At 48.5% G+C, this 26,051-nt stretch overlaps 1 protein-coding gene across 3 annotated transcripts in view; it reads left to right on the forward strand.

The window, feature by feature from the left end:
• LOC119172558 (LHFPL tetraspan subfamily member 2a protein) overlaps positions 1 to 26,051 on the forward strand; it is a 161,243-nt gene that overhangs the window by 41,683 nt on the left and 93,509 nt on the right. The window contains exon 2 of one of the 3 annotated variants that reach the window (XM_037423715.2): positions 17,351 to 17,390. The exons of the other annotated variants lie outside the window; for them this stretch is intronic. The gene's annotated coding sequence lies outside the window, so the exon portion shown is untranslated. The remainder of the gene's footprint in view (positions 1 to 17,350; positions 17,391 to 26,051) is intronic. 3 annotated transcript variants of the gene reach the window in all.

Raw genomic sequence — 26,051 nt, forward strand, 5'->3', positions numbered from 1 at the left:
AGCCGACACAGATTATAAAGGAAAGACTGCAGGCACGGATAGAGGATGAGGGGGTGCTGGGGGAACTGCAGAATGGGTTTCGGAAACACAGGAGGTTGGAAGATAATCTGTTCTCACTGACGCAGTGCATCGAAATAGCAGAAAAGGAACACAGGCCCCTGTGGCTAGCATTTTTGGATATCAAGGGAGCGTACGATAGCGTGGTTCAAGAAGAATTGTGGGGAATACTGGACACACTAGGCGTGGAACATGTAGTCACTAATCTTTTAAAGGATATCTATAAAGGTAGTAAGGTAGATATAGAGTGGGAAAAACAGGTATCCAAGCCTGCAGAGGTAAAACGGGGTCTTAGGCAGGGGTGTCCCCTGTCACCCTTATTATTCATGATGTACCTACAAGGATTAGAGGCCGCCCCGCCACGGTGGTCTAGTGGCTAAGGTACTCGGCTGCTGACCCGCAGGTCGCGGGTTCAAATCCCGGCTGCGGCGGCTGCATTTCCGATGGAGGCGGAAATGTTGAGGCTCGTGTGCTCAGATTTGGGTGCACGTTAAAGAACCCCAGGTGGTCTAAATTTCCAGAGCCCTCCACTACGGCGTCTCTCATAATCATATAGTGGTTTTGGGATGTTAAACCCCACATATCAATCAATCAGGATTAGAGGCCAAATTAGAGGGAAGTGGACTGGGCTTCAACCTCTCTTTAGTCAAACAAGGAAAACTCATTGATCAGGCACTACCAGCATTAAAGTACGCAGATGATATAATGCTAATGGCCAACAACAAGGAAGATTTGCAGAGATTGATGGACATCTGCGGTAATGAGGGAGATCGGTTAGATTTTAGATTCAGTAAGGAAAAATCAGCAGTCACGATTTTCAATGACAACGAAGGTAGTGAGCTTAGAATACAGGAGGTCACGCTAGAGATAACAGATAAATACAAATATCTGGGCGTATGGATAAGCAATGGGACTGAGTATCTGAGGGAACACGAAATATACGTGACGACTAAAGGTACTAGGAATGCAGCAGTCATGAAAAATAGGGCACTGTGGAATTACAATAGGTTTGATGTTGTGAGAGGAATATGGAAAGGGGTCATGGTTCCTGGGCTGACGTGCGGCAATGCCGTCATGTGCATGACATCAGAAGTTCAAGCAAGATTACAAATTAAGCAACGTGGAATAGGTAGGCTTGCTTTAGGATCTCACGGGAATACACTAAATCAGGGAGTACAAGGTGATACGGGATGGACATCATTTGAGGGCATGGAAGCTAGCAGCAAGATAAAATTTGAGAAGCGATTGAGAGAAATCGGGGAGGAGTGTTGGGCTAGGAAGGTTTTCAGCTACTTGTACATGAAGAATGTCGATACAAAATGGAGGAAGTGAACCAGGAAGTTGACTGGTAAATACTTAGAAAACAGCAGGGGGCCAAACCAAAAAGAACTTTCGGTTAAGAAGAAAGTGAAAGAAACGGAGACTGACATGTGGAGAATGGGCATGATTAAGAAGTCCGCACTAGAGATCTATCGAACTTTTAAGCAGGAAATTGCCAAGGAAAGGATCTATGACAACACTCGGGGTAGTTCTCTACTGTTTGAGGCCAGGACAGGAGTATTGCGAACCAAGACATATCGAACCAAATACGAAGGGGTAAACACAGTATGCAGTGCGTGTGGCGAGGAAGAAGAAACTGCCGAACACTTGATAATGTTCTGTAAAGGGCTTCACCCTATAGTTCAGGATGATGGCGCAGAGTTTTTCAAAGCAATGGGGTTTAGGGACAGCGAGGGCAAAATAGACTTCAAGCGGGTAGACTTAACTAGAAGGAGGTTATCTGATTGGTGGCTAATTTCCCCCTCCACTGCGAAGTACGAATCCCTTCACTGCGAAGTACGAATTTTAACCCTTCACTGCGAAGTACGAATCCTCAGCTTCATTATTTAAAGGAAAAAAAGATAAATGTAATGGTTAGTTCACTAAATATTACGGCTAGGTGGCGTTAGCCGCCGCCCGATCTAAAGGGTACAGCCACATCCATCCATCCATCCATCCATCCATCCGTTTGGGGGAGCAGAGGAGGAAAGAGCAGCAGAGGGCCAGTTACCAGCTCTTCGGCTCAAGTCGCAGGCATCTTTGTAGAGGAGGCGTTGGATGAGCACAAAGACTGCGCGAACGCGTAGAAGCGTAACTTTCGCCTCCACGGCTTTCGTCTGCTCGATGCTCTGACCGCGCGCACACGAACGTATGCGAAACGCCGGCACATTATCCCCGGATCTCGTTGTAATTTACGGCGAAGAAAATGGAAAAACGATGCGCACATTCCCTTATTGCGTCTCGTTATTTTTCTCCAGTTTTCTTATTCTCTTCAAGCAACAAATCCCATAAGCTACGCATGTCGTGTTAAATAATTTTCGTCATCACGTGCCATTCATCACGCGTCATCACGTGCACACTCGTCTACGTAGAGGACCAACGCCATTGCGCTGCCGTGTACGTTGGACAATTTATACGTGCACACCATGCCTTCATTCTCTAGGCGTGCTCCCGCGAAATGAAGGGGGAGCAGCGTCTTGAAATTTGACCCATCTTCGTGGTGCGAAGCGTTGCAAATTTCGGCAGACGTGATCGTGAACGCCCCATCAACGCATTGAGCTTGTCAGCTCAAAATTTGGCGTACACACGTGCTGTCGCGTACAACAATTCTGCTGCGCAAAACTATAACAGATGAATAGAACACCCCTGACGTGCGACACAGGATACATATGCAAAGAAGTTATGGACCATCACTCCGGAGGGAAGCCCGCTGGGATGAAGCAGCGGCGGTGCGCACAGCGTTGACACCGTTGAAACGGGCGTCTACGTAGATGCTGGAAGAACGATTTGAAGCGAAACTCGGTGTAGCGTCTACTCAAGTAAACGTTTGTTTGAAACGCGAAGACGCGGGAGGCGGGTTGGGTTTCGTGCAAGTTTCATCGCAGATAAACGAGTTGAAAGAGTAGATTGATTTAGTCATGCGTCTGCAGCAGCCGTACGGACGCAGCCTGCTATTCATTTGCAATGGCAGGTCGCGTCCCTATAGGGCTGCTGCGGACGCGCAACTAAATCTGTGTAGTGTTTCCACTTGACGTGCGGTCTATCGTTGCGGGCAGTGGAGAGGTTGAAGTGAGGGAGAAGTGTTTTGCGAGCTGGCAGAGGAGCCAACAGCTGCTGCGGGTGAGGGAAAGAGTGACGTCAACGCGCAGCGGCGGCTTGACCTACTTGGCATCGTTTGAGCGACTGCGCCGAGAGGAGCGCGGTGCGGCGTGTTGGCACGGATACGTGGACAGACAACGTTAGACAGGCTAGTCAAAGAGCTGCTTTGCATCTATAACTGCGACAATGCAATGATGCGACAATACAAAGGAAACACATAAGGACACGCACGATTAAGGTATTAGTTAATAAAATTGCGCAATGTCTCAACGCGGCGCCTCTATACCCTCAAAGCTCGTCTAAATAAGGTACACGAAGTTCGTCTCACAAAATGTCCATGTTGCCGGGGACCTCGGAGCTTGTTGTCCGAGTGGAGGCTCACGGTTTGTTCTTGGGCTTGCTGTTCTATTCGGCCGGGTCTTCATCGTGTTCGGCGTCGTCGCCATCCTCTTCTCTCTCACTCATTTCCATCTTAGTCCTCTTCCGTCCCTGCCTCATCGCACCCACTCTCATCGCCACCTCAACGCATCATGATATTTTCCTTTTTTTTCCATCCCGGCTACTTACCATCTCTATCTCAGCACCGTGCGACCTGATAGTTGTCCCGCTTTCCCTTTTCGTGGGACCCGGCTCCTCCAATCAGTGGCGCTTAATCGATTGCCACTGACATATTTCCCTGTCAGTCGGTGTGTGTCAGCTTCGACGACTGCTCCCGCAGTTCACACCAGCGGAAAGCAAATTAGAGAAAACAAAAATGTGCAAGCTCCAAGTTTAGAGAGGGAAACAGGTGACCTGTCCGATGAATAGCGAATTATGGGCGAATAGAAGTTCCAACGCTCAGACAAAGGGTGCCGTCTCTATTGGCCGATGCACGGTGTTTCGTCGAGCGTTGCGCTGAAAAGCCTCTGGCCGCCCCCATCGTTCCCGTTTCTGGCACCCGAAGACCTGATGTACAGATTGATTTTCGACGCCTTCAACCCGGTGTCCTCCGCGCTATGCCTCGCAGTCAACGCTTCTTCTTCCCTGGATGCCGCAGAGGTTATCCGTGAAGGACGCGATAATGAGCCCAGGAGCTACGGAGGCTGACGGAATGTCAGGCCCGGCCAAGCTCAGGCGCTACAGCCGGGTTGCATGAACGGAGCCAACAAAAGGCCCTCCGCTGCCCCCATGCCATAAACCTAAGAACGCGCACGGTGTCTCGCCGATGTATGGGAACACGGGGTACCCCACAGGGAGCAGTGTTATCACCACTCCTTTTCAACATTGCTATGATGCGCCTTCCAAGCGAATTGGCCAGGGTGGAAGGCACACAACACGCAGTATATGCCGACGATATTACAATCTGGACCACTGAAGGGAGCCTTGGTGAAATGCAGGAACGCCTTCAGCAGGCCGCATCCATAGTCGAGGCGTATGCCAACGATTGTGGACTCCAATGTGCTCCAAACAAATCAGAGCTTCTGCACGTTAGAGCGAATCCAAGAGATAAGTCAGCCATACACATCTCCCTGTCTGGGGTTCCCATTAGAGAGGTGGAGGAGCTCCGAATTCTGGGCCTGTTCATTCACCACAGACTCAGACCGGACTCCACTATAGCGAAACTCAAGAGAATAGGCGAACAGGTAGGGCGCATGATCCACCGCGTTTCCAACAAGCGGGGTGGTCTGCGGGGCAGAGACGCGCTTCGGCTCGCGCATGCCTTCGTGACTAGCCGAATCCTCTACGCCGTCCCATACCTTCGCACTAACAAGCAAGAAGACGAAAGAATAGATGCCATCATTCGCAAGGCTACTAAACGAGCTCTGGATCTCCCGGTGGCCACTTCCAACGCCAAACTGAGGGCGTTAGGTGTGCTCAACTCCTACCAGGAGTTGCGGGAGGCCCACCTTATGAATCAATATACGCGGCTCGTGCAGACGGCTCCCGGGCGCCGCCTGCTAAACCGCTTACATATACAGCACACTTGCACTGCAGAGGAGGCGGAGCGTATTCCGGAACTGTGGCGGCATATGCTCTCGGTCGCTCCACTCCCCAGTAACATGGATAAGCACACGCACGAAAGCAGAAGACAGGCGCGGGCTCGGACGCTTGAGAGGCAACACGGCTCCCGACCTGGTGTATTCTACGTAGATATAGCAGGGCCTTCGCCCACGGGATTTTACACGGCCTCTGTAGTTCACCGGGAAAAGCATGTCAATGGGCTCTCGTTCCGAGCACAAAATCCAGAGCGCGCTGAGGAAGTCGCGATAGCGCTTGCTGCTGCGGACCCCAACTCGAAAGTTATCATCACGGACTCCAGGAAAGCATGTACTCATTACTTGGTAGGAGAGATATCCCCCCTAGCCAGCCAAATTCTAAAACGGGCTCTCGCTGATCCAGCCCCGAAACGCATCGTATGGGCGCCTGGCCATCAGGGCCTACGAGGTAATGAGGCCGCTGACGCGGCCGCCCGAGCGCTTACCCACCGGGCTCCTCACCTTGGCTCTTATGACTCGGAGGCCAATACACCGCTGCTGCGGTTCAAAGAAATTCTCACCTATTATCGTGACACTCACCGCCTTTACCCGGCTCCTGCAAAGGGGTTGAGTAAGGCGGAAGAGCGAACTCTAAGGCGCCTGCAGACAGGTACTCTACTCTGTCCTGCAATCCTAAAGCATTTCGATGCGAACACAGATGGGCGGTGCCCACACTGTGGGGAGACGTGTGATATCTTCCACATGGTATGGGCATGTCCGAAAAATCCCCACCTACCCCCTTCCCCTACCCCTTCCCGAGAGGCATGGGAGACTGCCCTCCTCGACAGCTCATCACTAGAGTCTCAACGGGCTCTGGTGAGACGGGCGCGAGTAGGGGCCTCGTCTTGCGGTGTCCCGGACTAAGGACGCCGACCATGTAGCAGGGTCATGCTTTGGCCCCGTACCTCTCTCTTTTACAATAAATGTTTTTCATCATCATCATCGCCGATGTAGTGGCCGCAGACAAGAGAAGCTGCCACCCTGTCCTGGTGTTTGCGCGGTGGGCTTGCGAGGACCATCGATAGAATTCTTCCGGAAAGTCCGCTCCGAAATGCGCACTCGTCATTCCCCCCTCCCTCCTCCTCCGAGTCATGGGGTGAAAAAATGAACGTGAACATCTTGAGAGGCCCGGGGTCCAGTGCGCGTTTTCCGGGAGATTACTTATTATAATCTCATGCTGGGAGACGTCATAGAGTTTCCTAAATTTAACTAGAGGGGACTCTGGCGCTACGATCGTTCAGCGACCATGAGAATAATGGGTAGCAGACAGATTTGCCTAGTCTTCGTACTTGCGGGCGGCGAATCGTACTTGCGGCTTTGTTTATTGCTGCGTTTCGTCTTTGTTTTGAAAGAAAGATCCTACCCTTTTAACTTTCGTGACCTGATCTGGAAAGGAAAGTCTAAAAAAATAAGGTGGTGAAGTGCAATCTCTCAACATTTTCTAATTTTTGTTTCGGGAGAAAACAGCTCCACGCCACACGAACACGCACGGAGCCACAAGTTGGCCAGAAGTACGAAGATTAGACGAATTTGTGCACTACCCATCATTCCCATGCTCGCTGAAGCGCCGTGCGTTGCAGCTCCCATAGAGTTTCCTATAATACACTAGAGTGAACTCTGGTGCTTGTGTCTCTGGGAGCTGCAACGCACGGCGTTTCAGCAAGCATGGGAATAATGAGTAGTACACACGTTTGTCTAGTTGTCGTACTTCTGGCCTGCTTCTAGCTCCGTGTGTGTTCGTGTGGCTTAGAGCTGTTTTTCACAAAAAAAAATAAATTTGCAAATTTTCAGCGTTTCCGCTTCACAACCTTATTCTTTCAAGCTTGTCATTTTGAATCGAGTCACCAAGTTCAAAAGGGTTTGCTCTTTCCTTCAAAACAAAATGGTAACCAGCAATAAACGAAGCCGCAAGTACGATTCGCCACCCGCAAGTACAAAGACTAGGCAAATGTATGTACTACCCATCATTCCCAAGGTCGCTGAACGATCGCAGCGCCACAGTTCCCTCTAGTTAATTTTGAGAAACTCTATGGCAGCTTCCTTAGACACTGGCGCCAGAGTTCCCTCTAGTGTGTATTAGGAAACTCTATAGGTGACATAAGGGAAATCGTGAGGACGCGCGGCTTCAGGTCCAGTTGCCGACTAGTGTCGACACTGTGCGCAGCTGCGCCAGTGTTATAATTACATACATACAACAGACGGGTTATAATTACATACATACATACATACATACATACATACATACATACATACATACATACATACATACATACATACATACATACATACATACATACATACATACATACATACATACATACATACATACATACATACATACATACATACATACATACATACATACATACATACATACATACATACATACATACATACTGTCAAGACGAAGGAAGACGCTGGGGCTCGGGCGCGTGAGCAGCTAAGGGAAGGTAGAGGAAGAACGAAGTCAGAATAAGAACAGCTGGCCCAGGATCGGTTGTTGTCTCTTGTTCTCTGTCTCGCTCATCACAATGGCGCAGTCGACGAAGAATAAGTCTTACGTCCCGGCTTCGTCATCCAGGACAGCCGCGATAAGCGCCGCTTGAGGACGGCGTCAAGGCCTCCTCGGCAGCTGTTCATCTGCCGGCACTGCCACCACCGTTTGGGGACGGCGTCAAGGCCTCCTCGGCGGCCGTCAGCGCAAGCCGACAAGTGAACCCTCTACGGGAAGCCACCGGTACGTGTCTTCGTGGTTCGTCGGCAGTGCGGGCTTCTCTATCTAGGAACGCCGTTCACGCTTCTTTGGCGATGGAGTCAACAACCCGGCCGCCGCTTCAGCTGCCCATCGGACCATCAGTGGACGGTGTCCATGCCTCCTCTGTGGTACTAGGGCATCAACCAATGGACAGTATGCTACCACTTCGCGGCCGTCATAGGCACAGGCTCCTGTCCTTTGGGAATGCTGTTCAAGCTTCCCACGGCCTGCGTCCCCTGTCCGGAACTCTTCCAACACATGAGCTGCCAAGAAATGCTGTTCATGCTTTCTTGGGCGTGCGTGTCACCACCGTGAGTACTACTAGGACCACGTACTTCACGGACGCGAACCAAAGCTGTTCAGAAGCCTCGTGCGACAGTGCCGTGGAGCGGCGGCGTACCATCGCACTGCTCCGCGCCGAGACTAACGAACTGACAGCGTTCATCGCCGAGCGAGCTCCTACAATGTTGCCAGCATTGCGCGACATTAACGCCGTGTTGGATGTAGCTGCCTCATACAACCTTGAGGCAAGCACACCGTAGCAACGCAGGGAGCTTCAGTCTTCTGTGATCGAGCTCTCACACCAGCTCGACTGCTTCGCGTCGGTGGTCTCTGCGTTGCCACCTGCCACCTCACAATCACCAGCCGTCTGCGAACTACCGGAATTCCACGGGGTCCGGAACGACGCCGACAGCTGGGTGGCAACCGTCAACGCGATAGCAATGCGCAAGGCCTGGACAGAAAATCAGAAATGGACCAAGGCTGTAGACCGTCTTCGGGAAGGTGCAGCGGCAGTGGCACCGGTATGAAGGTTGGAAGCAGCAGTCATGGGCGGAGTGGAGCTTCAAGCTCATAGCTGCTTTCGGTCCGATTCCCTGGGCCACCTGTTCATGCAACTCGGCCTTCTCTCAAGACGGAACTCGGGGAAAGCCCGACCTAGAGGATGCAATTCGAGCCCCTACCATCCTGTCATCTCTCGGTGACCAAGATGTAGGGAACAATCACGATCGTGTAACTCTGCCTTGCACAGGCATTTCTGCTGTCATGGAGCAGCGGCCGGATGGTGCACCTGTGTGCGGTAGGTCTCTCACGGCAAGTTTTGAAAAACTCTCTGCGGCAGGCCCCAACTAACGCCATCTGGAGTCGTCAGACCATTCGGTAGACGATGAGGCGCCAGCCTCCATCTTACTGGACATTCTACCGCGTCATCAAACGCACGTGACTGTGGATTTCACCATGCTCATTCTTGACCAGACGAAAGCGGGTCTGCACGCTTTACATGATTCAGTAACTGAACATGAGAGCATTTCCGCCTTGCAAAAAGACGCCTCTCGAGAAATGAAGTATATCGAGGAGTTTCCTGCTGCTTACCCTGACCAAAGTGACCACAGTCCACCTCTACAGGTCGTGAACTCTGCATCGGTATTACACCCGGGGATACCACCACCAGACCTTCCTCAGGGGACACTGTCCTCTCGCTCGTTGTCGTTCGAGGACATGGAGGCGCTCACATCTATCGCACCAGACACTACTGAACCCCACCAGACCATGATCGTCGCAAACAAAATGCACCCTTACCGCTTCACAAAGCAGGCCTTTCTGAGGATGCGAACAAGATCAGCCGTAACCTGACAGAGCCTTGTTTGCAGACGACTCATACATTCATTTTCGAAGACGAACATACGCTCAGCCGCGCAGACACTTGACTCCCAAGGGATGTTTCCTTTAAGAAAATCCAGACATCTAGCCATGCTGAGGCCACTGCCATTGAGAACTTGTCGAGGACCAGCCATCGTGCTGTTCCCTCCCAGCATACCAAGTCTGCACGCGACAGTTCGCCAGAAGCCGCCAGCTGGACAACTTCAGAGAGTTCTGCTGTGGTATTGATGCCCAACCATGAGCTGCGTCGCAACTCATTTCGAGAAATAGCACAAACGTCTACACGGCTGCCTCACAGAGCGTCCCACTGCAGTTCAGTCCACCAACGGTGGTGGGACAAACACCAGCATTTCCAGGTCACTCGGCAATCTTGCCGGAACAGTCAGGGCCGTCCGCCTGAGTGGTATTCCACGAGTTGTCAGGAAACGTTGTACCATGGACGAGTTCAACCGCAGCGACAAGCCATTTCCGCCCACCTGAGTATACACTGACAGATCTTCAAGCAGAGGCGCACCGTGGCGTTGACCGACCGGCTCGAGGCAGCCAGTGTCGTCCACCAGAGACGCTTCCCCCAGACCGTCACTCCATGTTGCATTGTGGCTCGGAACGACCACCACGATGCAGCCAAGCCCACCCAGCAGAAACTTTGCCGCCAGCTCCGCGCGCGCGCAGTCATGGCCGAGTGTCAAGACGAAGGAAGACGCTGGGGCTCGGGCGCGTGGGCAGCTAAGGGAAGGTAGAGGAAGAACTAAGTCAGAATAAGAACAGCTGGCCCAGGATCGGGTGTTGTCTCTTGTTCTCTGTCTCGCTCATCACAATACATACATACATACATACATACATACATACATACATACATACATACATACATACATACATACATACATACATACATAGATAGATAGATAGATAGATAGATAGATAGATAGATAGATAGATAGATAGATAGATAGATAGATAGATAGATAGATAGATAGATAGATAGATAGATAGATAGTTTCCGGCGGGAACGTGGCTCAGTGTAGTTGGTTAGTTATGTGGGGTTTAACGTCCCAAAACCACCATATGATTATAAGAGACGATGTAGTGGAGGGCTCCGGAGATTTCGACCATCTGGGGTTCTTTAACGTACACCCAAATCTGAGCACACGAGCATACATTTCCGCCTCCATCGGAAATGCAGCCGCCGCAGCCGGGATTCGATCCCGCGACCTGCGGGTCAGCAGCCGAGTACCTTAGCCATTAGACCACCGCGGTGGGAACGTGGCTTACCCCCGTATTCTAGAACGTCCCTTCACTCAATGCTTCACCTTCTCTAGACAAAACAGATTGGAGCGCCGTCTCTGGGCACGGCAAGTCACTGCATATCAGCCATAACCTGTTGTGATTCTTGAGCAGCGCAGCGTCATTTTCAGCTGAGCCTTGGCGCAGTGCTCAGCTCTGTCAAGTGAAGGAAGAAAGTCGAGTCGAGGAGCGTTTGTGAATACGGGGGTTAGTGTATGTTGCCGAGGCGACGTCCGGGCCGAAGAGCCGATGGGCGGGCGAGAGCAATTTCCCCCTATCGGCGGAGCATGCATCTCTCGCAGCCGGAGCCAACAACTTCCTGCTGCACACCACACCACACACACACGCATACACACACACACACGTAGCGGCAGCAGCTGATCGCCACCACCAACGCGTCTGGCTGCACGACACGCCGACGAAAGGTCGAGGCTCTCTTTTCCATCCGCATTCGGGAGGGCGGCGATAGAGGGCACTCGACCTCCCCTTCCGACAGAATCGCAACGCGGTAATTAGAGTGCGCGGCGTGCATGCACAGTCCAAGAGCGCGTAGGCCGCGATGCAGCCGCTGCCAAATGGCGCGGTGCCCCGGGCAACGAACTGCGTTGGAGCTAGCTGTCTGCCCCCGGCATCGCGTTGTCAATCGCCGTTCGTGGCTCCTCTCCCTTACGTCGAAGCGGCCGCCGTTTCAAATACGCGATTCGATACGTGTGGAGATTAGCGTGATGGAAGGTCTGCTAATGAGATGCGTGTCCGTTAAATAACAAAAAAAAACGCGAGCAATTCTTCGTTAACGGTTACGTAGCGCCTGTGCAGCGTTGAGGTGACGCGGTTTTGACGAAGCGAGGCCAGAAAAAGAAAGTGTCCTCTTGTTCAGTCCGAATGACCATGTGGCTGTAACGCAGCGGCAGATGGAATCGTCGCTAGTATTTCATGTATGAAGAACGGCTACCTAAATATTGAGGCTTGACATATGCTGCACCGAATTTCGATGGCATCTAGTGTAAATTTAAAGACTCGTTTTCATTTTTAGGCACAATGTTACTGATAACAAACAGTGATGCCAAGACGAGTATAGGGTTGAAAACTGCGCTACAATTACTGCGAAGTACAGTTAGGGAGGATACACGAAAAAGAGTGGACATGAGAAGCGCAATCTATCAACTAAATTTATTTTTAAAAAAGCTTGAAGGTCACTTATGTCACTCGTGCCACTACCTTCTCATCGTAAAATCAGGCGTCTCGTTCTTTCTCACATTTACCCAAAGTTTCCATCGTTCAACTCTCCGAAATGAACTCATTTCTCAGCCGCTTACATATTGACTCGAATGGACCGTCCTTACAAAGTTGGCCTTCAAACGTGTCATACAAAAAAAAACGCCAGGCCTGCGAGGAACGCACAGCACAGTCACAGCAAAAGCTAGAATAGCGGCTTTCCATAGCCTTTTCTAAACACTCATTGGGTAACTGCTGCAAGCACACTTGCTTGATACCCACTGAAACATTAATAATAAAATTGTTCGGCTAGTACGCTGGCATTTGCTATGATATTTTTCGTCATTCTTTTAAGAAGCGTCGTATCCGTTAAACATTCGCAACGAATTTTGCGCCAATTTTCCATGCAGTCGCTGACGACGATGAGGAACTATGGCTCTGAAGTGGGTATGCGCCACAGTTAATAGGGGAACAAGTACAAGCTTTTGCAATGGGTTGGAGCATTGGACGACCCACTTGTTACGCTATTCGCATTTTGCGACGACTGGTTGTTCTTTCGCTGTTCTAAAACACTTTATAAGTCATAATAACGCAATTTCTTACCCGATATCAAGCCTGTCTAAGGCAAGTTTGCTAAGTCCCAAGCATTGTTTAATTGTTAATAGCTATCTTTCAAAACCCGCGTTTCTTAACTCGTCTGTGAAACAGGGACGTCCGTTGTCGCCACTACTTTTTGCTCTTTACTTGGAGCCACTGTGCTTAAGTGTAATTCTATATGGTAACGTCCGCGGTTTCAGTGCTTATGGGAGTGAGGAGAGGATACTGGCGTATGCTTATCACCTAGCGCTCTTTTGTACAGACCGTTGTAGTATAACAATAGTGGTGTTAACAGTCGGAGATTTGGTGAAAATTTCAGGGACACGAATGAACTTTGCTAAAAGCTTGGGACTGTGGTTTGGCCCATGTACAAATAAACCAACCCATTTTCATGGTATATAATGCTCTTGTGTTCCGCCAAAATACCTACGCGTTGCATTTGATGCATATCGATCAAGTGAACATTATTGGGAAGAACGTGTACCCACTCTAAATCGCCATGTCCAGACGTTTATTCCTCAGAACCTCTCTATCTTTGCCAGAGGTAAAGCATGCAACCTGCTTCTGGTAGCAAAATATTCTACGTATTGCAAATAATTTGTTGTTCGAGGATTTACATACAGTAATTTCACCGTATATTTGCAACTTTTATTTGGTCATCACCCTACGAACCGATGAGGCGAGACAATGTTTTTAGACCTGTCTGCACAGGCGGTCTTCGGTTGGTACACCTCATCATTAGACATGCATAGTGTGGCGCTTTTCCTATTTTATTGACTGTCCTCATCCACTGCTTCGAACATTCTTGCAAGTGAATTTCGTAGATGTTTTACCAAATTTAGTGGTACCTACTAATTTTGCATCGCCTCCCTATCTGCAAGGTTTCAGGCGTGAAGTATACGAATCAGTGCTTTTTCTGACAGCTAGATTTTCCAAGGAATACTTGTTTTCTAGCTCAAGAAAAGACATATATTATGCTCTGCTGGATGCGCTATTTCTGGCCCCACTGTACCGCTTACTATATTTTGGATTTTCTGGTCATGACGTGCCGTTACGTGTAACGAAAATGCCTATTCCACCAATAACCACGACATTTTTGTACAAAGTGAATACAGAAACAATACCTGTAAAAACTTGAGGCATATTTGTATCCTCAATGAAATGCCGCCTATGTGAAGTTCCAGATACAATAGAACATTGCTTTATTAGTTGTAAGGATGCCATCCCTTTCTGGGACGTCCTGCAGAGCATGGAGTTTTCTAAATATACACTAGAGGGAACTGTGGCGCTAGTGTCTATGGGAGCTGCAACGCACGGCACCTCAGCGAGCATGGGAATGATGGGTAGTACACGTATTTGTCTTATCTTCGTACTTCTGAACTCTGTGTGTGTTCGTGTGCCTTGAAGCTGTTTTTTCACGAAACAAAAATTAGCAACTTTTCAGCGGTTGTGCTTCACCATCTTATTTGTTTAGGCATACCTTTTCAAGACTGGTCACGAAATTCGTTCTTTTATTCTAAAGAAAACCGGAACACAGCAATAAACGAAGCCACACGTATGATTCGCCACCCGCAAGTATACGAAGACTAGGCGAATCCGTGTGCCACCCATCATTCTTATGGTCGCTAAACGATCGCAGAGCCAGAGTCCCCTATTGTTAATTTTAGGAAACTCTATGCCGCAGAGGACTTTAAAAAAAACGTCTGGATTTAAATTATCGTAGCGTCCCTTATCTGGTACCACCCGAATGCAATGACATGCCAGTTGACATGCTCATGGGTATGCATAGTTTATGGAAAACTCGCATGTTGGACATGCATGCGGAACCAATGGTGTCTTCGCGATGCCACTTTGTGCAAATTACTGTGTGGCTAAGAGAAATTTATGACTAACTACAATTTCAGCGGGAACGGTATGCTGAGTTCAAGGAGTGTGCTACTCAGATACCCCTTTAGACATGGTGCTGTATGAGATTTACTTTGTAATGTCCACTGTACGTTTGTCGACTTGACTTTATGTATGTTGTACGCTATGTGTATCGTAAGCCGCATTTGTGTTAAATACCATCTAAAAAACAGGCCTGGCTCAGTCGTAAAGTAATGGGCTTGCACGCAACGGAGCCCCTCCAGCCCCACTGTGTCATTGGTACTAGTTTTTTTTTTTTTTTCATTTTGTGCAATGTGGCTTCGGACACGTGCTGTGGCAGACAACTACGGCGCCGCGCGTGACCTGAGTTTTGATCTCATAACAGATTTCGCTGTAAAACATTCTTTCAGTCATTTGTAAACGAATCATCCACTGAATGGAACCGCCTTCGCGAAGCCGTCGTATCAATTCATGACAGTCACTTGCTTAAACCAGCTTTATCTAATACTTTTTATAAACTGACTGTACTATTTTTTTGTTTTTCTTTTTACTCTGCGCAACAATAGTGATTCTAGGACTTGATTTTTATCGCATATACATTGTGGCCATTGTGCATTTCTCATCATTGTTTATCAATTGCCTGTCATCATTTTATCTTGCTTTAATTCAGCTAAATGTGTATAAATACATGTATTTTTTACTGAAATGTTCTATATTATTTTTTATATTTTGCCTCTGTGTCGCTTTTGTAACCACTCCCCTCTCTTATGCCTTTGGCCCTGACGTTTGAATAAATAAAATGAATAAATAAACTAAATGCGGGCTGCGTGTCTCAGTGTCCAATTGAAGTCTGGTGTCTCTCATTGCCCATTAGCAGTGATTGGTGTGTTCCAGTAGGGAACACCGGTTCATCACTGCGTGCTTTGCGCCTTACCCATGGTTTCTCTCCTGCGCAACGCTGCCATGAGTGCCAGCGTCAACGCCGCCGCCAGCGCAAGCGTTAGAACTCTTCGCTTTTCGCCTACACATGGTTCTCTTTCGCGAAAGATGGTGTAATTTTTAAATGCGAAGCATTTTTTAGCGAACTTCGGCGACTTTGAGCGTATCTATCTATCTATCTATCTAGCCGCCTACGACTTTTAGCTCTCCTGGCCGTTTCGATATTGGTATCAACACTAAAGTTGGTATGGCATAGCATGACTGTATGGCGAGAATAAGTTACTAGTCATAACAATAAAATCGTGACATGTATGTCATGAGTGTCATGAATACCATATCATGGTCTTGCTGCTTTTGTGGTGGTTTCGTTTACATGACATGTTTCAAAACTCGTATGGTATGACATGACTGCATGGCGAACGCAAGCGACACACCCTAAAATGAAAATAATGACATGAGTGTCATGTAACAACATGACTACATGCTACACTCGTGATGCGCTGGCGGGCGTTTCGCTAGCTTCAATTATGCCAAATTTGGTATTACAAGACGTGAATGGATGACGAAGGTATGTGACTGATGCAAACATGATGATCATGAGATGCGTGTCATGTAAAACCACGACTACATTCACGCTCATGATGCGCTCGCGGCCGTTTCGCTAGCTTCACATATACCAAGTTTGGTATTACGAAACGTGAATGGATGACGAAGGTATGTGACTGGTGCAAACGTGATAATCGTGATGTGCGTGTCATGTGAGAACATGACTACATGCCACACTCAAGGCGCGAATACACTTCGACGTGACCCGGTGCGCGTGCGCGCCAGTGTTCGTTTCGTCGCGTCACGCCGGCGATGCCAAGCCAGGCCCCGATCTGCCAGCCATATAGGCGCGTGTCGCGCTGCGTTCCTTTGACGCATGTGCGTTTGAGCGCGCCCGGCGTCCCTCCATCGCGAAGGGAGGCAGGCGCAGTGCTGTCTGGGTAACGTCGTTGGCGTGAAATGCAGCATGTCACATTTTGCGCCGATCGCGCCTGGCGTGCCCGTGTTCTGCTAGCGTAGCGTAGCGGCGCCTAGCATGCGCGCGCGTCAAAGCTACATCGGAGCATATAGGTCTCTTGAACATGATGCGCTCGCCGCCGTTTTGCTAGCTTCACATATATCAAATTTGGTATCAGGGGACGTGAATAGATGACGAAGGTAAATGTCGCGTCCAAACATGATAATCATGTTATGAAAGTCATGTACGGCATAATTTGCCACCGCCTGGTAACGTTGTGCTGATTTTTAAGTGGCATGTCAACCTTTCTCATTCGTGCTTCGCATATCATCGATTCTCACCGTACGGGGGATCTACCAATTTATTTTTTTTTTGTACAACACCGGGCTTTTTGCTGATGGATGGTAGCCATTTAGGGCTTTCGCGTTAAGAAACACGTGCGCAATGTCCGTGGTCGGCACTTGAACGACCCACTACCCGATGTTCTGATCTTTCCGTAACGAAGACCAGCGTTTCCACAGTGGCGCGCGTGCAAGCGGGCCCGTTTCTAACAGGGCTCACGGTTTCTCCAAGGGTTTCCTTCGTCACAAGTCCAGCGAGGTAGGAAGCTTGGTGAGTTTGCAATACGGAGTGCCGTCGATCCAGTCGCCGTTATGTTGATCCTTAGCACACGTCAATTTTCACTGTAATTGTGCTGGCAACACGAAAGTGCAATCCTTCAAGTCCGCGCGCGCTTTAATTGCCACTGCAATCTGTGAATGCCTTATGTTCTCTGAATAGAAACAAACAGATAGCGTGATGCGGTGTTGTTGCCTGTTGCAGTTGGCCAAAGGGTGCCCCTAGAAGAAGAAGCGCTCTGTTGGTGAGTTGATTACCGTTTTTTATTGCATGCTTTTGATAAATAGTTCTTGAGAAAACGTGAGTGCATGAAAAACACACGTGGTTATATTATAAATGGTTTACAGCAGGCGCCATACTTTTTGCTCGGTGATGTCAATTGATTTATTGTTATGTGGAGTTTAACGTCCCAAAACCACTATATGATTGAGAGATGACGTATTGGAGGGCTCCGGAAATTTGGACCACCTGGGGTTCTTTAACGTGCTTCCAAATCTGAGCACAGGGGCCTACAACATTTCCGCCTCCATCGTAAATGCAGCCGCCGCAGCCGGGATTCGATCTCGCGACCTGCGGATCAGCAGCCGAGTACCTTAGCCAATAGACCACCGCGGCGGGGTGGTCGGTGATGTCAAGTCAAGAAGGTTAGTATAAGTAGCATTTGCAATGCACTGGCGGGCAACGGCTATCGTCGATCACTTCTTAGAGACAGCTCTCCCATAGTGTACGGGCATTTCTACCCTGCAGATCGATTTGGCGGGTGTCAGGACAGAACACGAGGCTTCAATTTGTTTTTACAACATGCCTCTTGAGTGGGCTTGCGCTCAGTGTACTACCTGAGTCCTACAATGCTTTTTCTGGTCGCGAAACTCCGCCTGTGGTTTCATAGAGGGACGTCGTAGTCGACGCGGGGTAGAGTGCCTCGATGCGCGCGCCCGGAGGCGAACGAGCGCATCGAGGCACTCTACGCGGGGACATCAAGGCACCGAGGGCATCCGTGCGCGCACGCTGCTCTCGGCTCAATGTTGTGCCGGTTCGAGGCAATGGTTGATTTCGCAACAAACCGCAATAATTCAACTACCATCATACTTATTCCAATATACAATGTGGCTGACGCAAACACGTGCGAAAACTGATTTTCGCGTGTATCTTAAAGACGTCGATGCTGGGGTGGATCCAGTTGGGTTTGACGCAGCAGTGTTTGCTTTGTTGTGGCAGCGTGGTTCCCTACCTCATGGAAGAGATACCGAGAGTATTTATTCAGGCACAGAATGTTTACTTAGACATCCGGCATTGCGCAAGGCTTATAAACTCACCAACTCACAAAGTGAAGTCCCACAGCGGAAATTCAGCCAGTGCTGACCGCGCTATTTACAAGCAGACAACCTACGCCGTGGTACGTGGCCGCGTTACAAAAAAAGAAAAGCTTGACTTTTTTGTGGTTGCAGTTTATAAAAGTCAACTTCACTCTGCTGCCGCCTATAGCACACATAGGTTTGGTAACACTTCAAATCGGGAATGACGAATCTTTCGCAAGGTAACGACCATGTGCAGCGTCAACACAAGCTCATCTCTAGGGTGTATAGCCAAGCCTTAACTCCGAGCTTGCAACCACGTTCTGTTTATGTTTTCGACATGTAGCTTTGACAAATACATGTTACGTGGACAATATTACACGACCGAAATAGTGTCGTGCTTTACATTGCGTAGCTTAGCAAGGGCACTCGGGTATGGTGGCAGCTTCGCAAATCACAACGTTCGTTACTTGACTCCTTAGATGAACTACGTCTGCACGGTGATGCAACGAAATTTTTTACGAAGAATGATCTCTTGATTAAATGAGACGAAGCCGTGTTCCTCTAATCTAGATAAAATAAGCATGTGTGTTTACAAGCAGAGCTCTGTTGCGCTTTCGATTTATGTAGCACATGGAAAACGCAACATAGGCAAAATGTTCAAAAACTTCCTTGGCCGAGTAAGCGCCAGTCCCAGTGAGTGTGTAGTTTTTTTATAATTGCTTATTTTAATGCATATGTTTAAGAAAATCACACTGTCCGAGTCACCAATTTTCAGCAAACAAAGCAAGACCTCGATCAAAAAAAGAAAGATAAGAAAAATACTGGCCTTCTAGATTGTGGACGTGCACCCGCTATCTCGGAGGCCATGCTCTCGCCGTAGTGGTATAGGGGAGTTTCGTGACCAACTACCTTGCGTAGCGAAGGCGAGTCGCCTCTCAATATCTTTTCTAAACGCACTTGAGTGGAACCCATGAGATGGTAAATGAAAACATATGCTCTGCGAAGCTCTATGAGTTTCAATTCACTTGAACTTCACTTCATTCACGTTAACCTACGTTGATTAACGCTTGAGCCACTTGAAAAATGCTCGATTCACGTAAAGTTCACTCGATTCTCTTGAGGTCTTGGCTGAATGCAGTAATTACGCCGGTAGGCTTATTAATTGCTGTATTGTTATGACGGTAATTAGAGTATGGGGCTCAACCGTCGTGTGCATAGTTGCATGTTGTGTATACTAGGGGCGCACCAGGAGTCGTTATGATTGCACAGCATCAAAAGATGCTATGGTCCTTGCTTGGTCTGTGTACTTTTTGCACTGGTCTCCGCTATAGTTTGCGTACCTAAACCGTCTGGATTTTCATTTAGCTTCGTTCGACGTTTCAGTAGTACCAACGGCCGCAGTAGCTACCTTCTCGGCGTACCTCAATGCGCAGAATTTCCTGTTGCGAGCCGCAGTAATTGCGCACCTTTTCTACTCCCACTTCTCTCCGTGCTCAGTGCCAATTAAGTGACATCTGCTGTCAATAATGAAAGACCGTGTGAGATTACGTCGCTTCCAATTTAGTCGATCACGGTCTACGCAGCAATAACAATGCTGCGTACTGAGGCTTCGAAATGGAAACTATGTATCCGTGACCTACGACAGCGCCGGCCCTACGCGAATTCCGAACTTCTTGAACATTTGTGCGGAAAATGATGAATGTTCCTCCTCCGCAGTATTCGCCGCCATCGGATGCTGCCCGTACACAGTGTTTGCCGCATTTCCGGACGAGTAATGGCCGGCTCGCGTGCGTGCTCACGCTGAAGGGCGGGGTCCTTTTCGACGCAGGCAAGAGTGATAAAAAAAAAACGGTGGGGCGTTTGTGTGCGCGCGGGGTTGGGTTACGCCGTCGAACTTGCCCCGGCGAACTCAACCCGCGACTGCGTACATCTCCGCCGGCCACTGCTCTTTCTGCACACAGAGGGAGGGAAGAAACGGAGAGCGTGGGCGGAGAGCGAACAATTAGCGATGGTGGCCGACGCCCTCGCGACGCTCGTTGGAACGTCTGCGGGGTTCTGCCACTGAAGTGTGCGCGTGAATAATTGCGCTGCCCCGCAGGCCTATGTAGTGCTCCAGCGTGGCCGGCAGTGTTTAGGAGATGCGGGAGCTAGGCTGCGCATCCTTCTAAAAATGTGCATCGCGCCGGCAACGGCGCGAGACGTGTCGCATGGGCCTGTACGGAAGAAGCTATAAATATTTGCGGCCGCTTTTTTAAATATTTGCCCAAGCGAAGTCTCGGCTTTGGCTAATTAGCGAAATCTTGCGTGTGTGTATGTGTGTATGAATTAAAGGCCCGTCCCCTCCGCTGCTCTGGTATTGCGGTGTATCCTGCTGCAACTAACGACTCTACCCGACGCTATAGCGTGGTTCGACAGAGTATGTATAGATCGTCTGACGTAAGGTCTTGCAGAGGCCATTAAATGGTTTTCCACACAAAAAGGCAAGCGCTAAGCTACGAGACAAGACAATAGACGCTTTTAGAATAGCATTCTGAGCACTATATGTTGCTCGGGTATCCATGCCATTTGCGAACTACAACGGGCGTGTACACAAGAGGCTAGCGTATGACGCCTGCGCAGTGGGGACAAACGTTTACGCAAAACTTCGCGCACCCAATGAGGATATGCGTTAGCGTTTCTCGCCGCAGCGCATGCGTTGTACGCTAATCTCCAAGATTTGCACGTTGTGTTTGCAGAATAGCGTACGCACCCGAACAGTTTATGCTCCCGAGGACGATTTGGCAGTACAATGTTAGGATGTGAAAATGAAATCACTTATTACTGAGTTTTCGGAATCAATAAATTCTATTGTGTGCTTTGGTGTCATGTACTGAGATTGTGATGGCATCTGTCATTTACTTGTTTTACGCTTATGTATTCTGATATGTGCAATTGTATGAGCTTCAACAGTTATGGTTTCTTTTCTTATGTTTCACTGATGAACTTCTCTGCTGAAAGTACATTCCTCGCAAGTACGACTTGTTCGTTGTATGTATTTTTATATGTTCTGTGAAACGATATACGCTCCAGTAGTAAATCTCGTTCTCACGTTTCCCTTATGTACATTCTTGTTTACTAGCATTTCTGTAACAGCCCGTCAAAAAGGGCGGACAGTATCAATAAAGGAAACATGAAATGTAATTAAACCTAAACCCAACCAACCACATTCTAAGAATATTAGTACAGCAATTTCCGTTCAAAAGGTTTTTTATGTAGTTATAGTTTTCAACGTTAAATGTCGCTCAGCGTCCAACTTGTAGTGTCTTTAAAAGTGTGGCGCTACTTTCACTAGCGCTGCATGGTTCTACTGAAGTTTGTGGGTGCCCCGAAAAAGCGGGGGTCGGGAACAATAGAGTTTTTTAAAATTAACTATAGGGGACTCTGGTGCTGCAATCGCTTGGTGAGAATGGGAACTATGAGTAGTACACGGATTTTCCTGGTCTTCGTACTTGCGGGCCTCGAGTTGCACTTGTGGCTTCGTTTATTGCTGTGTTTCGATTTAGAAATAACAAACTGTTTTGAAATTTGTCACCCGATTTAAAATGGCAAGCCTAAAATAATAAGGTTGTGAAGCGCAACTGCTAAACCTTTGCTGATTTTTGTTTCGTGACAAAACAGCTTCAAGACACGCGAACCCAAACGGAGCCAGAAGAACGAAGATGAGACAAATCCGCGTAATACTCATCATTCCCGTGCTGCCTGAAGCGCCGTGCGTTGCTGCTCCCATAGCCACTATAGCGCCAAAGTTCCCTCTAGAGTTCCCTCTAGTAAACTCTGTCTGGAACTAGGCTATGTGCGCGCTGTTAGACAAAAAATATAACGACGCGTGCAGGCCCCTTTCCCGGAAACCCCTGAGCCCCCATTCTCTGCCTAGTTTCGTGGAAGTTCATCTCTGTGGCTTCTGAGTTTTAGATGTTATCATCTTTATTTTCTTTTTTTTTTATTCCTCGGGGACCGTGTTGGTTATACCCTAATTAGGCGAATTCTGCCATCTCTGTCGCTCCAATTTGAGGAAGCGCTAATGACCAGCCTTCTCATCAGCACTGTTAGGATCATCTGGCTTCATCACTTTTATACGCTTTCTCGTTCTTATTATCTCTATTTTGTTCAATTTTTTGTTATTATCGTCGTGTTTTCTGGTAAAAGCAAGTACACTGCCATCACCAACCTCTCCTTACATACATTAATTTAAAAAAAAAGTACTCTGCCTGGGAAGCCTAGCTTCTCTCGCTATGTCCAACTTTATGCATGCATCCTCTTTTTTTTTCCCGAGATTGTCCTTCGTGCGAGAGAGGCTAAACAGGAAAGGCGTCCGTAAATCAGCGACTGTTGTCACCGCAACAACGCAAGAGTGGTCGCGCTAAGAGTGTTCTGCGCGCAGCTCAGTCATTACCTTAGAGGTTTCTATACTTCTGTTTTTTTTCTCTGATCGTTTTTGTTTAGTTTTGCTTTTTATTTTTACAATGTAATGAAAAGCTATTAATTCTTCGTCCTGGCAGACCAGTAGTAACCCTGTACCAGGCTTTCCTTCATAGCGTTCAGGTAGAGAGGTGGCTCTCTGGTAACGTGGTTTATTCCCGAGTTTGAGCTTTTTTCTCACCGTAACCCAAGCATATGTTACCGGCTAACGGTGTGATATTTCTCCCTCTCTTGAGGGACAAAACATAGTCATTAGTGAGAACACGTTGAAATTCTGAGCAGTATAAAGACGGGGCGTGGAGCTATATAGGAGTCTGTGAGGGGATGGTGTTGCGCAGGTCGCCTGGTATAAGGAGGAATACATCGGCGGCAGCAACGTCACCCCAAGCGCACACATATCCTTGTTGGAAGGCATTGTCCGAGTGCGAATAATCTCAGGTGGTATATTGATTTAGAAATTCCATAGCGGTAAAATGAAATTATTGTTTACATAGATGGTTATGCGGCGCTGTGGGTTAGGTTTCCCATTTGGCCCCCAAAGATAGGGGTGGCAGAGGAGGAAAAGAGGGACAAGGGTTCGTCCGTATGTACCAGAGGTTATCGAGCCGGGGTAACTGTGGATTGGCAGTGAGGTACACGCGCAACAAAAAATGGCAGTCATTTTATCAAACACCAAGAAGAGCGCCGGTGAAAGTTCTCGTGAGATAAACACATAATGACTTGTATACTATTCGTGGTCCTCGGCGCCGACGTCGCACGGCGGATTTTTTTTTTAATTCGTCAACCGGTATACCGACGCTCGTGTGCCACTTCATCGCTCTGACCTCCCTGTTCGCTAACTGCATTCACTTTGCGTGCGAGGAGCGCGTGGTAAAGTGATACTGTAACTTCGATCCTTTGAATAAATCGTCTCGTGAGGCAGCAGTGGGCGTCAACACTTATCCGTCTCTATTTGTGGCCGAATTTCTTTGCATCGCCCCGTGTGCGCTGCTGCCGCGTCTTCTCATTCATGACCGGTGACTGTATGGCGAGGCCACCCAAAGAGCGCGCCGTCCATTCCCCCCCACGTTGTTGTTGCTGTTGGCTGGACAACAGCGATGCGCTCTCTTCGCGGGCAACGTCTAATCACCCGCGCATAATGTCCGGGCGCGGCTCGTATCGCGGCCTGACAGCTGCCTGCAGCAAGAGGGCCTCGCTGGGTGAGCGCTCTAACCTCGGCTAATGACTCCTCCGACATAGCCCACCGGGGCAGGATGCACTCAAATATATGCGCAGTTGAATGCATACGGATGAGTGGACAGTATCTACATGGACGGATGGACGCCGGTATGTTTATGGACAGACGTCGCTGTATGGATGGATGGATTTCGGTATATAGATGGGAGGACGCTGACACTTGGAAGTAGGCATATATATATATATATATATATATATATATATATATATATATATATATATATATATATATATATATATATATATATATATATATATATATATATATATATATATATTGACGCCGATACATGGATTGATTAATGGTAGTGCATGGAGAGATGCCATAATAGAGATAGATAGACACAGTTATGCGCCGTAAATATATATATCTGGGCAAGAAAGAATACCGGTATATATAAACACAGCTGGAGTCTGGTGGACGGGATTTTTTAGTCGCCTGTGCCTAACATGTGTGTTCGTACATATACGCATGCATCTTTGAATAGCTGCGGAAAAACGACGCTCCGTGTAGTATTTCGCGTGTGGGTAATTAGCCGCTAATGTGCCTGGCTCATGGTGCCCTCGATAATTACCTCGTACATTCAGCGGGAGCTAAACAGTCCTGGAGGCATCGTGGCGACCGTGGGCCTATATCGTTGCAACGGTCTTAACTCGGTTACGCGACTATCAACTAAGATTTATAATTTCTTGGCTCTATAGTAGGTGACAAGCTGTGAATAAAAAGCAAAGTGCACCACTGCCCATTTGTATAATGTGCGTCCAAGCGTGGCTTCCATTTACTATGACGTAGGTGTCACGATAAACCAATGACAATTTCAGCATGGCGCCGTTTGTGGTGGGAGGCGATGTGCCGCTGCACCGAGAGCGGCAGTCGTCCGTTCAGTTTGCCTGTGGTGTTTTCTTCGTCAAGAAGAAGTTATTTCACCCACTCTCACTCAGCATCTTCCTCGCCGGACGTCATTGGATGCTGACGTTTTCTGATTTTGCAGTGTTTGAAGTGCACCGAAGCGGTAGAGCGTCATCGCGTTCCGTCGTTTCGGCAGACGGTGAACGGCGTCGTCGCTAAACTCCTGAGTTTGACCATTCTCGATGATTGTCGTCGCGCTCATTCGTGTGCAGTAAGGTGAAGGCCCGAATGTGCGCGCCGGGGTTTTCTGGAATGTGCGCGTCTGCGATTTACCGCCCGCTAAAGCCATGGCATCAGCGTTGCCACAAGTGCTTTAGTCGGTGTGTTACTTGGGTGTCGCAACGTGGGAATATGGGGGATTTTTCGCAAAATGTACTGTGCGCCCATATGAGCGATGTAAGTGTGGACGAGGTGCGAGAAAAAAGTAACCGAGAGAACCTGCTAGCGTGACACAGTACGAAAGTATACAAGCCAGGTGGGGAGAATATGCAGTGGTGTATGCATTATAAAGCGAATTGTGGTCATTGGGTGTCAGTGTGCGATTATTTTGACGTGTGCGAATTGGCACAGCTGCGTCATTTCAACGTAATTTATTGACACTGATTCATAATTACGTGCCAGATTGAAGCGTTTGTTGTGGAAGCGCTTGCATGTCTCACGTTCGATGCAAAAACGCGTTGAAATGACGCAAGCTATAATTGATCGTGATCGACGCACCGATCACGATCAATTACGATCAGTTACACCGATCGTGATCGTCACTGAAACGACGCCGCTAAAGCTATTGTTGAGCGAAAAAAAAAACAGGGACATTTTGTTTTTTAAGGCATTGTACCAACCTTAACTTGTCTTCGTGCTCGCGCACTTCAAACGCACTTGCGGCTTTGTTTATTGCTGTGGTTTCGTTTTCTTTTGAATAAAGCAAGGAATCGTTGTGAACTCCGTGAGGTGATTTTAATTGGCCAGCCAAAAAAAAGGTGAAGGCGGTGAAGCGTACCTGGTG

This window comes from Rhipicephalus microplus, chromosome 4, assembly GCF_043290135.1.
Source record: "Rhipicephalus microplus isolate Deutch F79 chromosome 4, USDA_Rmic, whole genome shotgun sequence".
Classification (NCBI taxonomy): domain Eukaryota; kingdom Metazoa; phylum Arthropoda; class Arachnida; order Ixodida; family Ixodidae; genus Rhipicephalus; species Rhipicephalus microplus.